At 48.8% G+C, this 13,573-nt stretch overlaps 1 long non-coding RNA gene across 2 annotated transcripts; it reads left to right on the forward strand.

The window, feature by feature from the left end:
• Positions 1-3,381: 3,381 nt before the first annotated feature.
• Positions 3,382-10,148, forward strand: LOC119091313 (uncharacterized). Of its 2 annotated transcripts, XR_005093403.1 has the most exons (5): positions 3,382-3,652; positions 4,121-4,239; positions 4,955-5,079; positions 5,379-5,564; positions 6,269-10,148. It is a non-coding gene; the product is annotated as an uncharacterized LOC119091313 (long non-coding RNA). The 2 variants fall into 2 exon arrangements; XR_005093402.1 differs by lacking the exon at positions 3,382-3,652 and having other exon boundaries at positions 3,887-4,239; positions 6,269-10,147.
• Positions 10,149-13,573: the final 3,425 nt, after the last annotated feature.

Below are 13,573 nucleotides of genomic sequence, written 5' to 3' on the forward strand. Positions count from 1 at the left end.
ACATATTTCATTGGGTTCCTGTTACCTTGGCCCCATACATTTTTGTGATTCTTGATGCTCAGTAATGTGACCAACCATAGCAATGGTGCCAGGGTCGCAGTTGCTGTGTTTGCAGTGCTTGGATGTTCGCTATCATAGTTATTTTAGTACCAAGGTAAGGGTATAGATGACCTGTTTTGCTATTATTTATGTTTGGCCTTAAAAATGACAATTGATGTGCAATGTTCCTTTTTAACATTAGGTACCAATGTGTACCATGACCATGCTGCTGGTTATGATTGAAGCAAACCTCTGAGCAAGGCATGGAGAGATACAAACTTAAAAGGTATTGCATGAATATGTCAGCAGAACAAGATTCATAAATGTGATGCATCCACTGACCAGGCATGTGCTGGAAGACAATCGGGAATGATCATAAGTTGTCAGTCAGCCAATGAATGGCCCATTGAGGTCAATCAACAGTGCTATCTTTTGTGACCTTCAGACTTCATGCTTTCATTATTGTGTGAATATAGCCATTTGATTTGTAGGGTAAGATGTTACTATTTTACTGTTCATTGGTATTCCATGGCTTAAGTCACCTTATGTAGACAGCTTTACCATGAAAGGAGCTTTACACCAAAAGGTATTGTCTTTCATTTGTTGTCACTACCATAGACAACTAAGATGTTGAGATATTGAAATGTGTGAAGCCAATACAGATGTCCATGCATTTTTCTATGCCTGCCACAGCTGTTTTTGAGTTTAAATTTCAAATGTGACACTGCACCTTTGTAGATATAATTGTGGACATTTTTGCTTTCTTGAAAAAGTGGACACATCTGACCTACCAGTGTGACAAACACTGGTAGGTCAGAGGTGTCTGCTTTTAGTTATATGTGTCATTCAAGTGGTGATCTGTGGTATCATCTTTACCCCAGCTCTTGGATAATGGCAAATTGCCATAAATCATGGGTGTTTTGCTGTATATGGGGTTATGCTACAAATCCTGCAGTGTTTGACATGTTCATAGTGCTACTAGGAGCCACTTTATAATTGCTGACCTCAAATTTGACAAATGGAAAGCACTTCTACTAGCTCCAGGTTATTATTTTCAATAATTGAGTGATGGTGTGATCTATAAATGGAGAGAGTGCAGATTGTGTTGTGTGTTGAAGTCACTTTGACCACTTGTTATTTTCCCTGCCTGGGATGGCTTTCAGCCAGTGGTGGCAGCTGTGTGTAAGGTCAGGTGATGTCAAAGTGACAAACTATACCAAAAAATGTGGCTCATTCACTGTCACATGGCCAATACTCACAATAAAATTATGCAATAGACCAGAAGCTTCATAAAAGCTGGGGTCAGGAGTCACACTACAGACACAGATGGGTTCAGATGGGAATCCTTCCATTCAGAGGGCTCAGATTGAATATGGAAAGTAGAAGATTAAAAAGCACAATGTGTGGTTTGTATCCAGCTCAATTTGATTTCCAGTTTTACTTAAGATATTGTTGACTGAAGATACAAGATCAGAATGCTACATGTGCTTGTGTGGGTGAAGCATGAGCTGCACTGTATGTACATATGTGATATGCTGTTTTTAATAACTAAATCAATCATGATGTGGCCTGTCTTTTACACATAAAGTGCTTCATTTATGCTTTGTATGTGTGTATTATCTTGTTTAGCTGTCTTGATTACTGTTAAAACTGGCAACACATCTGCCAATATATAAGGAGCACCAGTGATTGTAGCCTGCAGGCCTTTGACTTCCTGGAATTTTAATTTTTATCTCCCACATGGAAGATAAGCTTTCTACCCAGTGACCCATTTCATCTATCTTAATAAATACTGTTCTCATTGCAGGCAAATAGCAAGTTGAGGGCAAGGCATAATTTGTGGTGTCAAATTTAGTTGCTGTGTTAATCTGCTGTAGTCAAATAGTGTGAGTTGTTGATTTTTGTTACTGTTTACTGGCAGGTATGTGTAGAAATGATTTGCAGTCTCAACTGTACCTGTTTGGTCATGTATGTTGCAGATGTAAATCACATGTACAGAAATATATCTATATGCTTGTGCTGAGCAGATATTTTAAAATTGTTGAGCTAAATTTTCACAGGTGTTTTCTGCCTGCAATAATTTTCACCTGCAGTTTGCTATTGGTGGGGTATGCATGTGGAGCACAATGCATACTGTGTCTGATCTCAAACTTGCAGGGTGTGCCTGTGCAAAAAAGACTGGTGTTGTCAATGCTCTTTCATTTGTAAGCTAAGGTGCTTTTGGCTGAAAGGTTCACCTTTGCTCACTGCTTTGATGCATGCTGAAATAATTGTGGTAGGTGTGAGCCATTGGCTGAATATGGCTGCATTTGGGTTTGCACTCTATCAGTTGGCTGCTACCTAACTCTGGGTTTGGGTGTGTATGTCTGATGTTTACCTGTTCTGCAGGTGGAGCTGCTCCCATGACTACCATCTATTAAGTAAGGTGACAAAGTCAGGGTCACTAGTAGAATAAGACCTGTAGTTAGAATTATCTTCAGGGAGGGATGCTGGTGTAATTTGTTATCAACTTCTCAAATTTGAGCAAGATTCCCACAAAAATGTAGCCTAATGGTTTAAGTATCTTGGTCTGGGGGAATTGTTTCTGAATTCAGCTAGGTGTGTAGGGTGCAAAGTTGAAGTAAATTGTAAGTAATTATGAACCCACCTTTTGAATTTGTGTGATCTGTCTGAAGTGGGTGTCCAAGTTTTGTTTTTGCATGCATTAGCATTAGGGCTTATGTATCCTTGTTCTGTTGCACAGTATATCTTTGAATGACTTGGCTTGTTTTCAGGGTTTGAGGCACACCATGGCTGTGAGCTTATGACATGGTTAGTCTGAAGCCAGTGTCCCATTGTGAAGAAGACATTGAGAACTGTTTGACAGCAATAGCGGCTTGAGTGATTGTCCTGAGACATTTTGCAGGCATGCAATTTGCTTGCTGTGTTATGATAGGTGACAGCTCCTGAAATTGTCAGAGCTTTGATTTCCTGGTGTGCAGGAAAACAGTTTAGTTGTGCTGTGAGACATTGGACTTGCTTGTTATATGCATAGACTGGGCAGTGGACTCTGTAACCACCAAATTTCAGGACCACTCAGCTGTATCGCGGGACATGGACTCCGTAAGTTTTCGTTACTCACGCCTTGGCTGAACTGGTGTCCGCGTAGTGCCCCTGAACTCGGCTGATTTTCTTAGTGCCCGCCAGACGCGTATCGTTCCGCGCACGCAGCTGAAGCCAGCGATTTCAGTCGCGCGCAGTGAAGAGTCGTGTCCCATGCCATTTGGGCGAGGAACGGCAACGTACCGGTGCGTGGTGAGGATTGCGGGCACTGCTGCCGTCTCGCGTAGGACCCTCGCCAACTGTTTGGGAATCGACGCAGTGCAGCCTGAGAACTGCACATTCAGTACGGGAGTGTCGCCGGCCCGCGCGACTCGGACACTGCTGGTGACTTCTGGACCGCTGCCGCGCGCCTCTGGCGCCACGTCCAGCCGGCCCTCCGACGAGACGCATCCGTCCGACCACTACCAGCTCATCTCGATCACCACAGTATGCGGGAGTCAGCTGTTCGCCGGTCGCGGTGGCAACGCCAGGCCACCGCCTTGGCTCGCCGGCGCGCCCTGGCGCAGCAAAGGTGATCAGCCGGGAGTGACTGGCAGAGTTTGATGGCCCGCTGACGTTCTGCCCCATGCTACAGAAGTGTAAAGGTAGTAACTTCGTGACTGGTGTATGGCTAATAGAACAATGGGATAACAGTGGACAGCCAAGCTTCTGTATTCCGGGCATGCGATGCTTTGCGGCTAAGCTGGCGTCACCGGCTGTGCGAAAGCGTGGCATATGTTACATCTCAGGCACAACTGGACGGGGAATGCTTCTCAGCTCTACGATTAAGCTGTCGAAGGCATGCAACCTTCTTGGCATGTCAAAAGGTTATTAAGTGCTTGCGGTAGGGTTCAGTGCAGCACATCACAGCCATAGAATGTGAGCTGCTCTGCTCGTTTATAGCTGTATTGGGCGCAATGTGATGGCTATTGTTTCCAGCATATGTTGACAGCATGGTCCGCTAACGCTGCCTGCGTGCTTGTGTGTCTGTACCATGTAGCCCTGAGCCCGCCCGTGCCGTGCCGACCGAGCACGCTTCAGGTCCGGCGGCGGCAGCCCTGGATCGGGCCACCCACCAACCCACCACCAGCGTCACCAACAGGATGTCTGATAGCACAGGTACCATGCCTGGCTGTCTGATGTATGGCCGCAGCACCCGCAGATACGTGACCCGGTGCTTATGAAGCGGGGGTTGTTGGGTGTTCACAGAAACGTTGATTTCATGTCATTTTCCAGTAACTGTTTTTTTGTGCCATGTGATGTGGACACAGGTGGCTGCCAATTGAGATAGTGGTGTAGTTGCAAAGGTGTTTCTATCTTGTGCATTGGTTGGTGCGTGCATAGGTGTTGTTCCCCATTCACTTGGTGGAGGTGACTTTAGCATTCTCCTATTTGGGCTCCACCTCCCTCAAGTTTTAGCATAAAATGATACAAATCTGTGGAAAACCTGCTGTTTGGCATATTTTGGATACACATGGAGAATTTGTCATGGTTTGACCCTCTGCCCCTAACCCGTGTTGCAAAATTGCGTTCTTGGACGACCGTGGGAGGCTACACCCCTGGGTGAGTAAGGGGTGTAGTTCTTGTCCAGATGGGGAAAGGGGCTTCAGCCCTTCCACTCACTTTGAGAAGAAAGTGGGCATAATACTAGGAAAAACCTGTTTTTTGGCACCCTAAGTGTGCAGGCTCGGTCATTTTCCCACATTCAGCCCCCCCCCCCCCTTCAACTCATTTTGCGATGTTGCGCCCCTCTTGCGAGGGACGTACTGTTTTTGCCTTTGTGTTACCTGTTGAGCATTTTCTGATAAGAAACCATGTGCCCATTTTGTGACAGACTCTCCCCATTATGGACCCTGTGTGCGACCGTCAGCAGGAGGGACAACGGGCACCAGACTCTCAAGAGCTCCTGATCATGAAAATGAGCCGGTACATTCGGACAGCGATTCCTATGCATCTACGGTATGTCTTACGATCTGCTTCTGATAAGTTCCTCATTATAGGGAGCTTGGGTGATGTGACATTTGAGTCTTAGCCCTGACACTTCACTCCAATGCTGCTGGCTCCAACCATATGTGAACTGTCATAAACTGTGTGTCTTTTCTGAAAGTTCTTCACAACACGAATTCACTGGCAGACACTCGAAAACCGTCATCGTTTTGCGTCGGTGTGTGCCGGCGGCGGCTGTCGTTCGAGCCGTATCGGGCTCGTAAGTCACATCACGAATCTGCGTGCTGCTGACCATGCTCTGCGGGCGGCAGTCTTCCGAGCCGGAGAGGGCGACGCTGCCGGGGTGCGCACCGCTGCCGACGGACGACTCTGGTGCGGCGGCCGACTCGGAGTCGTCGGAGACCGAGCGGTCATCGTGTCGCGCCTGGTTCTGCCGCCGGCCTGACTGCCGCCGCCTGAACCCACCGCGTTGTCTCTACTGCAGCTGCTGCCGCACGGTGAGGCGGGTTTGTGGACGCTGAGGGATGGTGACGTAGTACTTCCCCTGTCGTCGTGTATCGAACGGGACACGTGAGATAACTTCAGGTTTGCCAGTGAATGGGAAAGACGTGTTCTGATCATCGACTCTGTCATCACATGACAGCTGCCGTGTTCGTGACTGCTTCCGTCGTTCCGACTGCAGTAGAATCTGCTGAGGGCCGTTGTCAGCTATTACGGACTAGAGGTACCACTTTTGATCTGTTTTTACCTGCGTATTGCGGGCCTGTCAGGGGAGAAATCGAAGCCATGGTATAACGTTTTGTTGAATTGCGGGATTATAGCCTCATGTGTGTATGTATGTCTTTTTTTCCTAAAGGAAGTGTGCCAGGCTTTCATAGCATTTATTACACACACACGTTTTGGCGAGTTATTCGGAAGGATTTCTAGAAAACTAGTACTACTGATCAAATCAGACGCGTCTGACCTAATCATAAGTAAAACAAACAAACAAACAAACAAGGTGGCATACCTTTAATGATTCCCGTTGTAGTGTGCATCGTTTCAACGAAAAACCGGACGCTAGAATCAGGCACTCGTTACGTGCGGTACTCGGTCTCGTTCTACAGTAGAGGGCGGTGCTGAACGTGCTGTCCTCTTCTGGAATTTGTAGTGGGCGCTGTCATGGCGAGCTGACCCATACACTTCGTATCCGCTGTTGTAGGGCCGCGTCCGGGCCGGGTCCGATCCCGCGGAAGGGCGGTGCGACCCGCCCGCCGAGCCTCGGGAGGCGGCACGGCCAGCCGGCTCCTGCTGCCTAATGTGCCGGCGCCGGCCGGTCGGTGCCGCCGCCATCCTGCACGGTCGCTCCGCCTGTCAGAGCGCATGCCATCGGTGCGCGCGACGCCTCTGGAAGCTCGGAAGGCCCTGCCCGGGTTGTGGCCAACACATTGAGAAGATCGTCACCCTGTGGTACGCTTGAGCCAGGCTCCGCACACCGCCAGCGAAGCCGCTGTCGGCTTGTCCTGGTCCGGTTCTCCACGACGTCGTCCTGGTGGCCGCGTGATGATGCTCATCTTGACCGAACTCGAACTGCCGTTCTGTCAGAACACTGGACATCAGGGCCTTTTCACCATGGCCCGTAATGGTTTTTGCGCTCTTTGCAGCGCGGTGTCGATTATGAAGAGCTTGAACGGCTGGAGACGTCTAGCTGGACATTTTTGGAGGAGTGGAGGTGAACACTGCAGCTGTTAAATGTGATATGCTGCTGATCTCGAATGGCTCAGGGTGGATATCGTGGTGTGCTGTGCAGGCTGATTTGTGACCATCATCACCTACTGCCGAGCACATGGGATGGACATATGGAGGTGCTGTCAAGACCCACTACTAATCACCATGGACCACTGGCGAGCTGAGCTATCGACAATGTAGGCCGCTGTCCAGCTGAATTGCTGGCAATCTGGCTGCTGTCTGGCTCATGTGCTGGCAATCAGGCTGCTGTTCAGCTCAGCTGCTGGCGTTCGGACTGCTGTCTAGCTCAGCTGCTAGCCTGGGAGTGCTGTCAATCCCATGGCCAGTCATCCAGGACAGCTGTCCAACTGAATGCTGATCACCTGGAGCCTTTGTCCAGCTCCGTGGCTGGCCAGCCAGGACTGCCATTTAGCCGAACACTGGGCCATCACTGACTGCTGTTCTGTCAGGACTGGTGGCCATCATGGACTTATATCCAGCAAAACTGCTGGTCATCATGGACTGTTGGTGTTCTGGACTTGCTGCATGTCAAGTCCAGAACTGTCCAAGTCTGCTGTCAAGCTGAACTTCCGAAGCTGCCATCCAGCTCGACTGCTGGTCATCTGGGACTGCTGTCCAGCTCAACTGCTGGGCATCCAGAAGTGCTGACCAGCACAACTGCTGGTCATCTGGGATGTGTCCAGCTCAACTGCTGATCATCTCAAACTGCTGTCCAGCTCAACTGAGGTTGTCTGGGACTGCTGTCCAGCTTAACTGCTGGCCTGCCAGGGCTGCCACCCAGCTCAACTGCTGGCTGTCAGCTTAACTGCTGGTCATCCGGGACTGCTGTCCAGCTTAGCTGCCGGCCATCTTAAACTGCTGTCCAGCTCAATGGCTGGTTGTTCGGGACTGCTGCCCAGCCTCATGGCTGGCTATTCGAGACTGCCGCCCAGTCCGTGGCTGGTCATTCATCATGCTGGACTGCTTACTGGCACAGCCATGAACATCGGGAGAATGGAAAGGCCAGGCCAGCTCAACAACAATGGTATGTACCTCGGTCACTACCATGACCAAACTTGCCTCAAGCCTTTAGATGTTCAGATGAATCATTCTGTTTTGAGCTTTTTCAATGTAATTTTAAGATTTTTGCTGTCAATATACTTGCCTTATTGTGTTTCTCATTGTGGATGATCTATATCATGTAAATATTTGCCAGCCATTGTTTTTTCTTAAGGTATGCTTTTGCCACATTTCAGGAGAAAGTGTGCCCTTGTGACCCCATTGCAGCATTTCCAATGTTTTCAGGTTTATCTTGTGTATGTTCTGCTCACACTCACACAGGCACCTCACTGAGGACACCTCACTGAGGATACCTCACTGAGGACACCTCACTGAGGGTACCTCATTGAGGGCATGTCATGTTACCCTCAGAGATAAACATTGTAGGGGTGGTCCGATAATCTGCCTTTAAATCCAAACATATGTTTAATATGTGTGTAATGCAGGGGAGAAAAAGGAGGTTGAAGCAAGCCTTCCAGTGCAAGAAAACTTAACTAGTAAATGTGGTTGAACTTAGAGAGAAGCATTGAGAGAGAAGCATTTTCCTATTCTTGGGCCAAAGGCTGCTTACCAGGTCTTGACCCGAAACACTCAACAGCACTCAACATGCGGCTTTGTGTGGGGATGTAGCAACTGGCTTGACTTTGCAAGATACCGTTTACCGTCCCTTATTAGAAATAAACAACATGACACACCACACGACACGATTATATGCCTAATGATAAACACAGCATTTTGGCAGGTGAATCAATTCCACGGATGTTTGGAGGGGTAGCTATGGTGGCGATTTCCACTTAGTTTGAAACAACTGGGTTTCCTAAAACGTCATTTATTTGTTAAGTGTTCCCAATTTGTCTTCATTGCGAGGGATCTGGTGGTGAGTTGATCGTAAGTACATAACCGTGATGTGAATATACGTGTGGTAGACACGTCATGGATGTTCGACGACCCTAATATTTTCTCCCTATTTTCTGTGCATGCCTAGTGTTTTCATATCAACGTTTTGCTCCCTGATCTTCTGTGCGCTTATCGCTTCTTTCCGGCATTGCTATTTAATTGGATGCTAATGTATCCGTGCATTGAGTGGCATTGGAAGACGCAAGCAGAGGGGGGTTGTAGAACAGAATTATGGGACCTTTTGTTGAAAATAGCCCTTTTGGGTGTTCCAGTAAGCACTGATAAAACAAAGATATGCATTGGTTGGAATGTGTAAATATGTCGCTTCATTAGCGTGTGTCCTTCAGGATGGTATATGAGGACATATTGATCACGTGCAATCTTTGTTTTATCAGTGCCTCTTGGATAATGAGGATTGCCATTTTCATTACAAGAAATTTGGTATGAGAAGTTTACGCCAGAAAGGCAGGGCTTAAAACCTTTCTCACTTATATCAGGTTGATGAAACTAGCGTGACCGGACATGGTTTCACATGTGGCCTGCGATGCCCTTCGCTCCAATAAGGAGCGGGGAGGCATCAGACCAAACGTCTCGTCCCCGTCCTGGAAGCAGGGCGGGTGTCTTGCACGTGTTGTGACCTTGTTTTTTGGTGACTGTGCCGAGACGTGTGGCTGGATGGTTGTCCATGGTCTCCGTGCAGCCCGTTGTGAAGCGTGGCTAGTGGGTAGTGGCGATTGATTTAGTTTGGGGAAGGCACCGCGTATGGAGCTCAGCACGTGCAGGCGTGGAGGTCTCAACTGGACCGTTCCATTGGAGGCGAGTCGAGTAGCCCACTTTTTTGCCTTGTGTCTGCATGGCAGTATGTAGCTCCAGTAGCACTGGGGTTGCTCGGTTCAGCACGTTCCCTTTCAGGCAGAGGGCTAGGCGGAAGGTGCACATTTTGTTCAGCTAGGAAGACAGCTGCTTTGTGTATTCCAGCATGAAAAGTGGATTTAGCAGTACGAGTAGACCTGTTGTTTTGCTTGTGTCTTGTCCAGGGTGCACTGTGATGGCTAATGAATAAACTTCTTTCCAGAAATGCTTCTTTTTATGATCTACTGACCGAAGGCGGAAAGAGAGGCACCTTTGTGATGCCAGTGATGCGTGGATGGTTTGACACTATGTATGTGTATTCGGGTGTTCTCACGTACAAAATATAGTGCACGGAACGTCCAAAATGAGAGCAACTTTAAAAATGACTGGTTGGAGGCAGAATGTGCAATGAATGTGCATTGTGCACAGAATGGAATAGATTGCGCACAACGTGGAATGCGCGTAATGTTTAAAAGTACAAAATGTTCAAATAAGCAATTTTGAGTACAAATTTGGTTCCTGGAGCGGCCGCCAATGTCAATATTCACCCGTATTTACTGGCGGCAGCGCTACTGGAAGCATTTACCGCGCATATACAGTTTTCCGTTGCCATCACTGGGCGCGCGGCCCGCCGTCTGCCTCTGGCCGGTGACATATGCGATGGACAAGATGGCGCAAACAGGTATTTGTCTAATCACAAAGCGGGTGGTGACGGCAGCGATGTTACGAAGGCAACTCTACGGAAAGTTCGATGGAACTGGAGGGAGCCGTGCATGGGTTTTGCCTCAAGTCGGATTTTCACCCGCTTTATGTAGAGTGATGACAGTTACCGGAGCCAGTGCTTCAATACGGCGCGGCCACGCGCTGTCGGGGTAACAATGCAAATATAGACAAGAAATGTGCGAGTATGACGGCAGAACATCTTGCTCTCTTCGTATCGACAACGGCCAAACCATAAGCAGGAGGTGCTGATGACAAGGGAGGCAGTCGCGCATGTTTATCATCGAAGATGATGCGCTCTTGAAGGTTATGCGGGCAACCATTGCGATGAGATCGGCGTGGAAATTGGAAGCTCCTGCACGAGAACTGATTCAGGGATGGGCGGCGGGGTTATTCGAGCTGCGTTCGTACCGATTAGAGCCACAACTTTCTTCAAAATATCGGCCCGCAGCCCAGCCCGTCCTGCCTAGCCAGTGGTCGAGCCCTCAAAAGCCCGCTTTGCAGCAGTGCTAATCCGCGATTATCCCCAATTACTAATTTATTTCGAGCTGTTATAGGCGCAAAATGACCCTAGAAGTCGACGCGCCCTAAAACCCCAATCATCATCACTAATTTATTTCGATATGCCATAGGCAATATGATGTGAATCAAACCTTCTTCCCAATACCTGGCACCCACCCTTCTGCGGGGTACATACTTGCCATTTTCTTACCGCATCAAAGCCGCTATTTTTCAACGAAACAAGCCATGATGTTAACGGCGTGCCTTCTGGGATTTTCATTTCCTCACATGCCCTCGAAGGAACACCCATCATATCAACATTTCACTTTTCGACGCGATGGATGTGGTATCCTGTACTCCTGCGTCTGGGCGTTCCACGAACGCGGTGCGGTGTTTAAAAAAAAACCCGGTCCTCTTGGTTAATGGTCACGCAAGCACGGATGGACATCTCCTATCTCCTCGTCTGATGCCAATGCCAAACGCTCCGACTTCCCGGCTGTGCCCGCTGCGCAACCGCGCGTACACCCCATACGCGCGCGTACGCCCCGTGCGTGCGGGCGTATGCGGCTTAAGGATCAGCGCACTGTGAATAAGAGCTTGGGGTCCTAGGGGACTATTATAACGTCAAGTGGCACATTTCACGCCTTTCATCTACCTGAGTGCGTCATCGTTACAAAAATGCGTGGATTTTTCCTCGTTTACTCGCGGCTTGTTTGAAACTTCAATAGGCCTATCCTCTTCCAAAGAACATTTGCTTTAATTTGACGTCATGGGGCGCGACATCATCGCATTACTGTGGCTGAAAAATAGTGCTGGGCGCAAAATTCGTTCGGGCGAAAATCCACTTAATTGACATTGAAAGTTAATTACCCGTCATTTAGGTCCCCTGCAACCCCTGCTGCTCCGCCCTGGTATCTCCGGTCCTGTCTCCTCAACTCTCCGCTCCCATAGTCTTGGCTCTGCCGATGGGAGGGGACACAAAGGGCAGGTCCAATGGAATGTGCGCTCGGACCAGACCGTCCTGTTCCCGCAGGGAGAAGGGGATGACATCCAAGAAGGGCACGCGATGGAATGCGCTGGGGGGGGGGGGGGGGGGTCGGGCCGTCCGTCCTCGGGGTAGCCAAGGGCATAGGGGCTCAGCCATGGCCACGGGAAGTAGAAGAGCTTTTCCTCCTTGGATTTATTGCAGCGTCCCAGAATGGCTCCAACTAGTCCCGAGTGAGCAAGTTTTTCGACCCTGGTGCCAGCTTGGCTGCAGGTGCAGGTTCCGAGTGCGGCGCAGCACGACCTTCAGGTCGAATAATGGGCGTGATGCCGCGGGCTCCCATCGGCGGCTCTGGAGGGAGATGACTGCGGCAGAGACACAGACAGCATGTCACCTTACCGTTAGGGCTACCGCACCGTTGGCAGCATCGCACTTCTTGCTGAACATTTGCACGTTTCTATTAGTTTTTTCACGCGATGTTGCAGCATTTAGCCTCAACACGAGGCGTTGAGGTTAATCATGTCGCATCAGCCAAGCAAACGAGTCGGCAGTAGTATGGTTGGGGACGCGGATGTCTAGTATGGTTGGGGACGCGGATGTCAGTCGCAGTCACAGTACTAGAGCGAGGCCGACGCAATCAGTGTTCAAAGCAATCGCACTTGTTAGTGCACAGACTTCGCCTGCGTGCTTTGTTGGCGCAATACCTCAGTAATACAAGCACAATTGCATGCATGCTGTAAGCTGTGCGTGTCTGCTGAAATAATAGACTATCGGAATCTGAGTCAGCCGTCACTGTGGAACGAAAAGCGTGTGGCGCTTGGGGTTTTGCACGGTCGGAACAAGCGGTTCCATCGAAGCTGTACGGCAAATTTCGGCCGTAAAGGATGTTCCGGTTGAACTGTTCATTCTAGCTTTTGTGTACCCTTACCTGCACAGAACAAAAACGGATAAAGGGGCGAAGACTATTGCAGACATGGACGGAGTGGTAACGGCATCTTCAACAAATGCACAAATACATCTTGCAATATCGAATACTTTCCACTCCATATAAGCGCGGTCAAGTAAATTTTGCGATTGGCCAAGGTGGGCAAACACAAGCCGTTGTTGTAGGTAGTCCCTGGGCTGTTAGAAATCTTAAGTGCGTCAGCCTACCTAGATCCTTTGGTCACAATATGCTGCAACGTTTTTTTCGTTTGGTGGCTTTGTTTGAGCTGAGTACATGCAAAATCAGAACTGCTTGCTTGAGTGTTGTGTAGTCTCGGCGAATTGGATCTGGGAATTTTGCAAGGCTAACTTACAGGTAATTTGCCAAGCAAAACTGCCGGTAGCCTCCTGCAACAGGTCTCCATCGCCAAGCAGGAATGATCGATTCCGAACGAAAAGCCGTTTCCTGAGGAGGTTTTGCTCAGCAACTTCAAAATTACGTTTTACCTTATTAAGAGTTGAGAAGTGCGTAACAATCCTTGACACCGGATGCAGCAACGGTCCATACTTTTAATATTACGCTCGAACATGTGGCCTCACTTAGGTTTTGTGTACAAGGTGTCGGAGAACACCTATGTGCTAGCCAGTAAATGTTTGCGTAGTTTAGGGACTATAATTATTTTATTTGGTGCTGCATATCCAGTTTGCGATCACACAGCATTGCACGCTTCCGAGCTGATAACATATCCCGGGCAAACGCTTAAACAAAGCTTGTAGCGAGATGGCCACGTAGCCAGGACGTATATATCAACAAGCATTGATGCAATAGGTCAAACGTAGCATGCATGACCAAAGAAACTA

Source organism: Pollicipes pollicipes, unplaced genomic scaffold (assembly GCF_011947565.3).
Source record: "Pollicipes pollicipes isolate AB1234 unplaced genomic scaffold, Ppol_2.1 Scaffold_3447;HRSCAF=4054_pilon_pilon_pilon, whole genome shotgun sequence".
In the NCBI taxonomy this organism is placed as follows: Eukaryota; Metazoa; Arthropoda; class Thecostraca; order Pollicipedomorpha; family Pollicipedidae; genus Pollicipes; species Pollicipes pollicipes.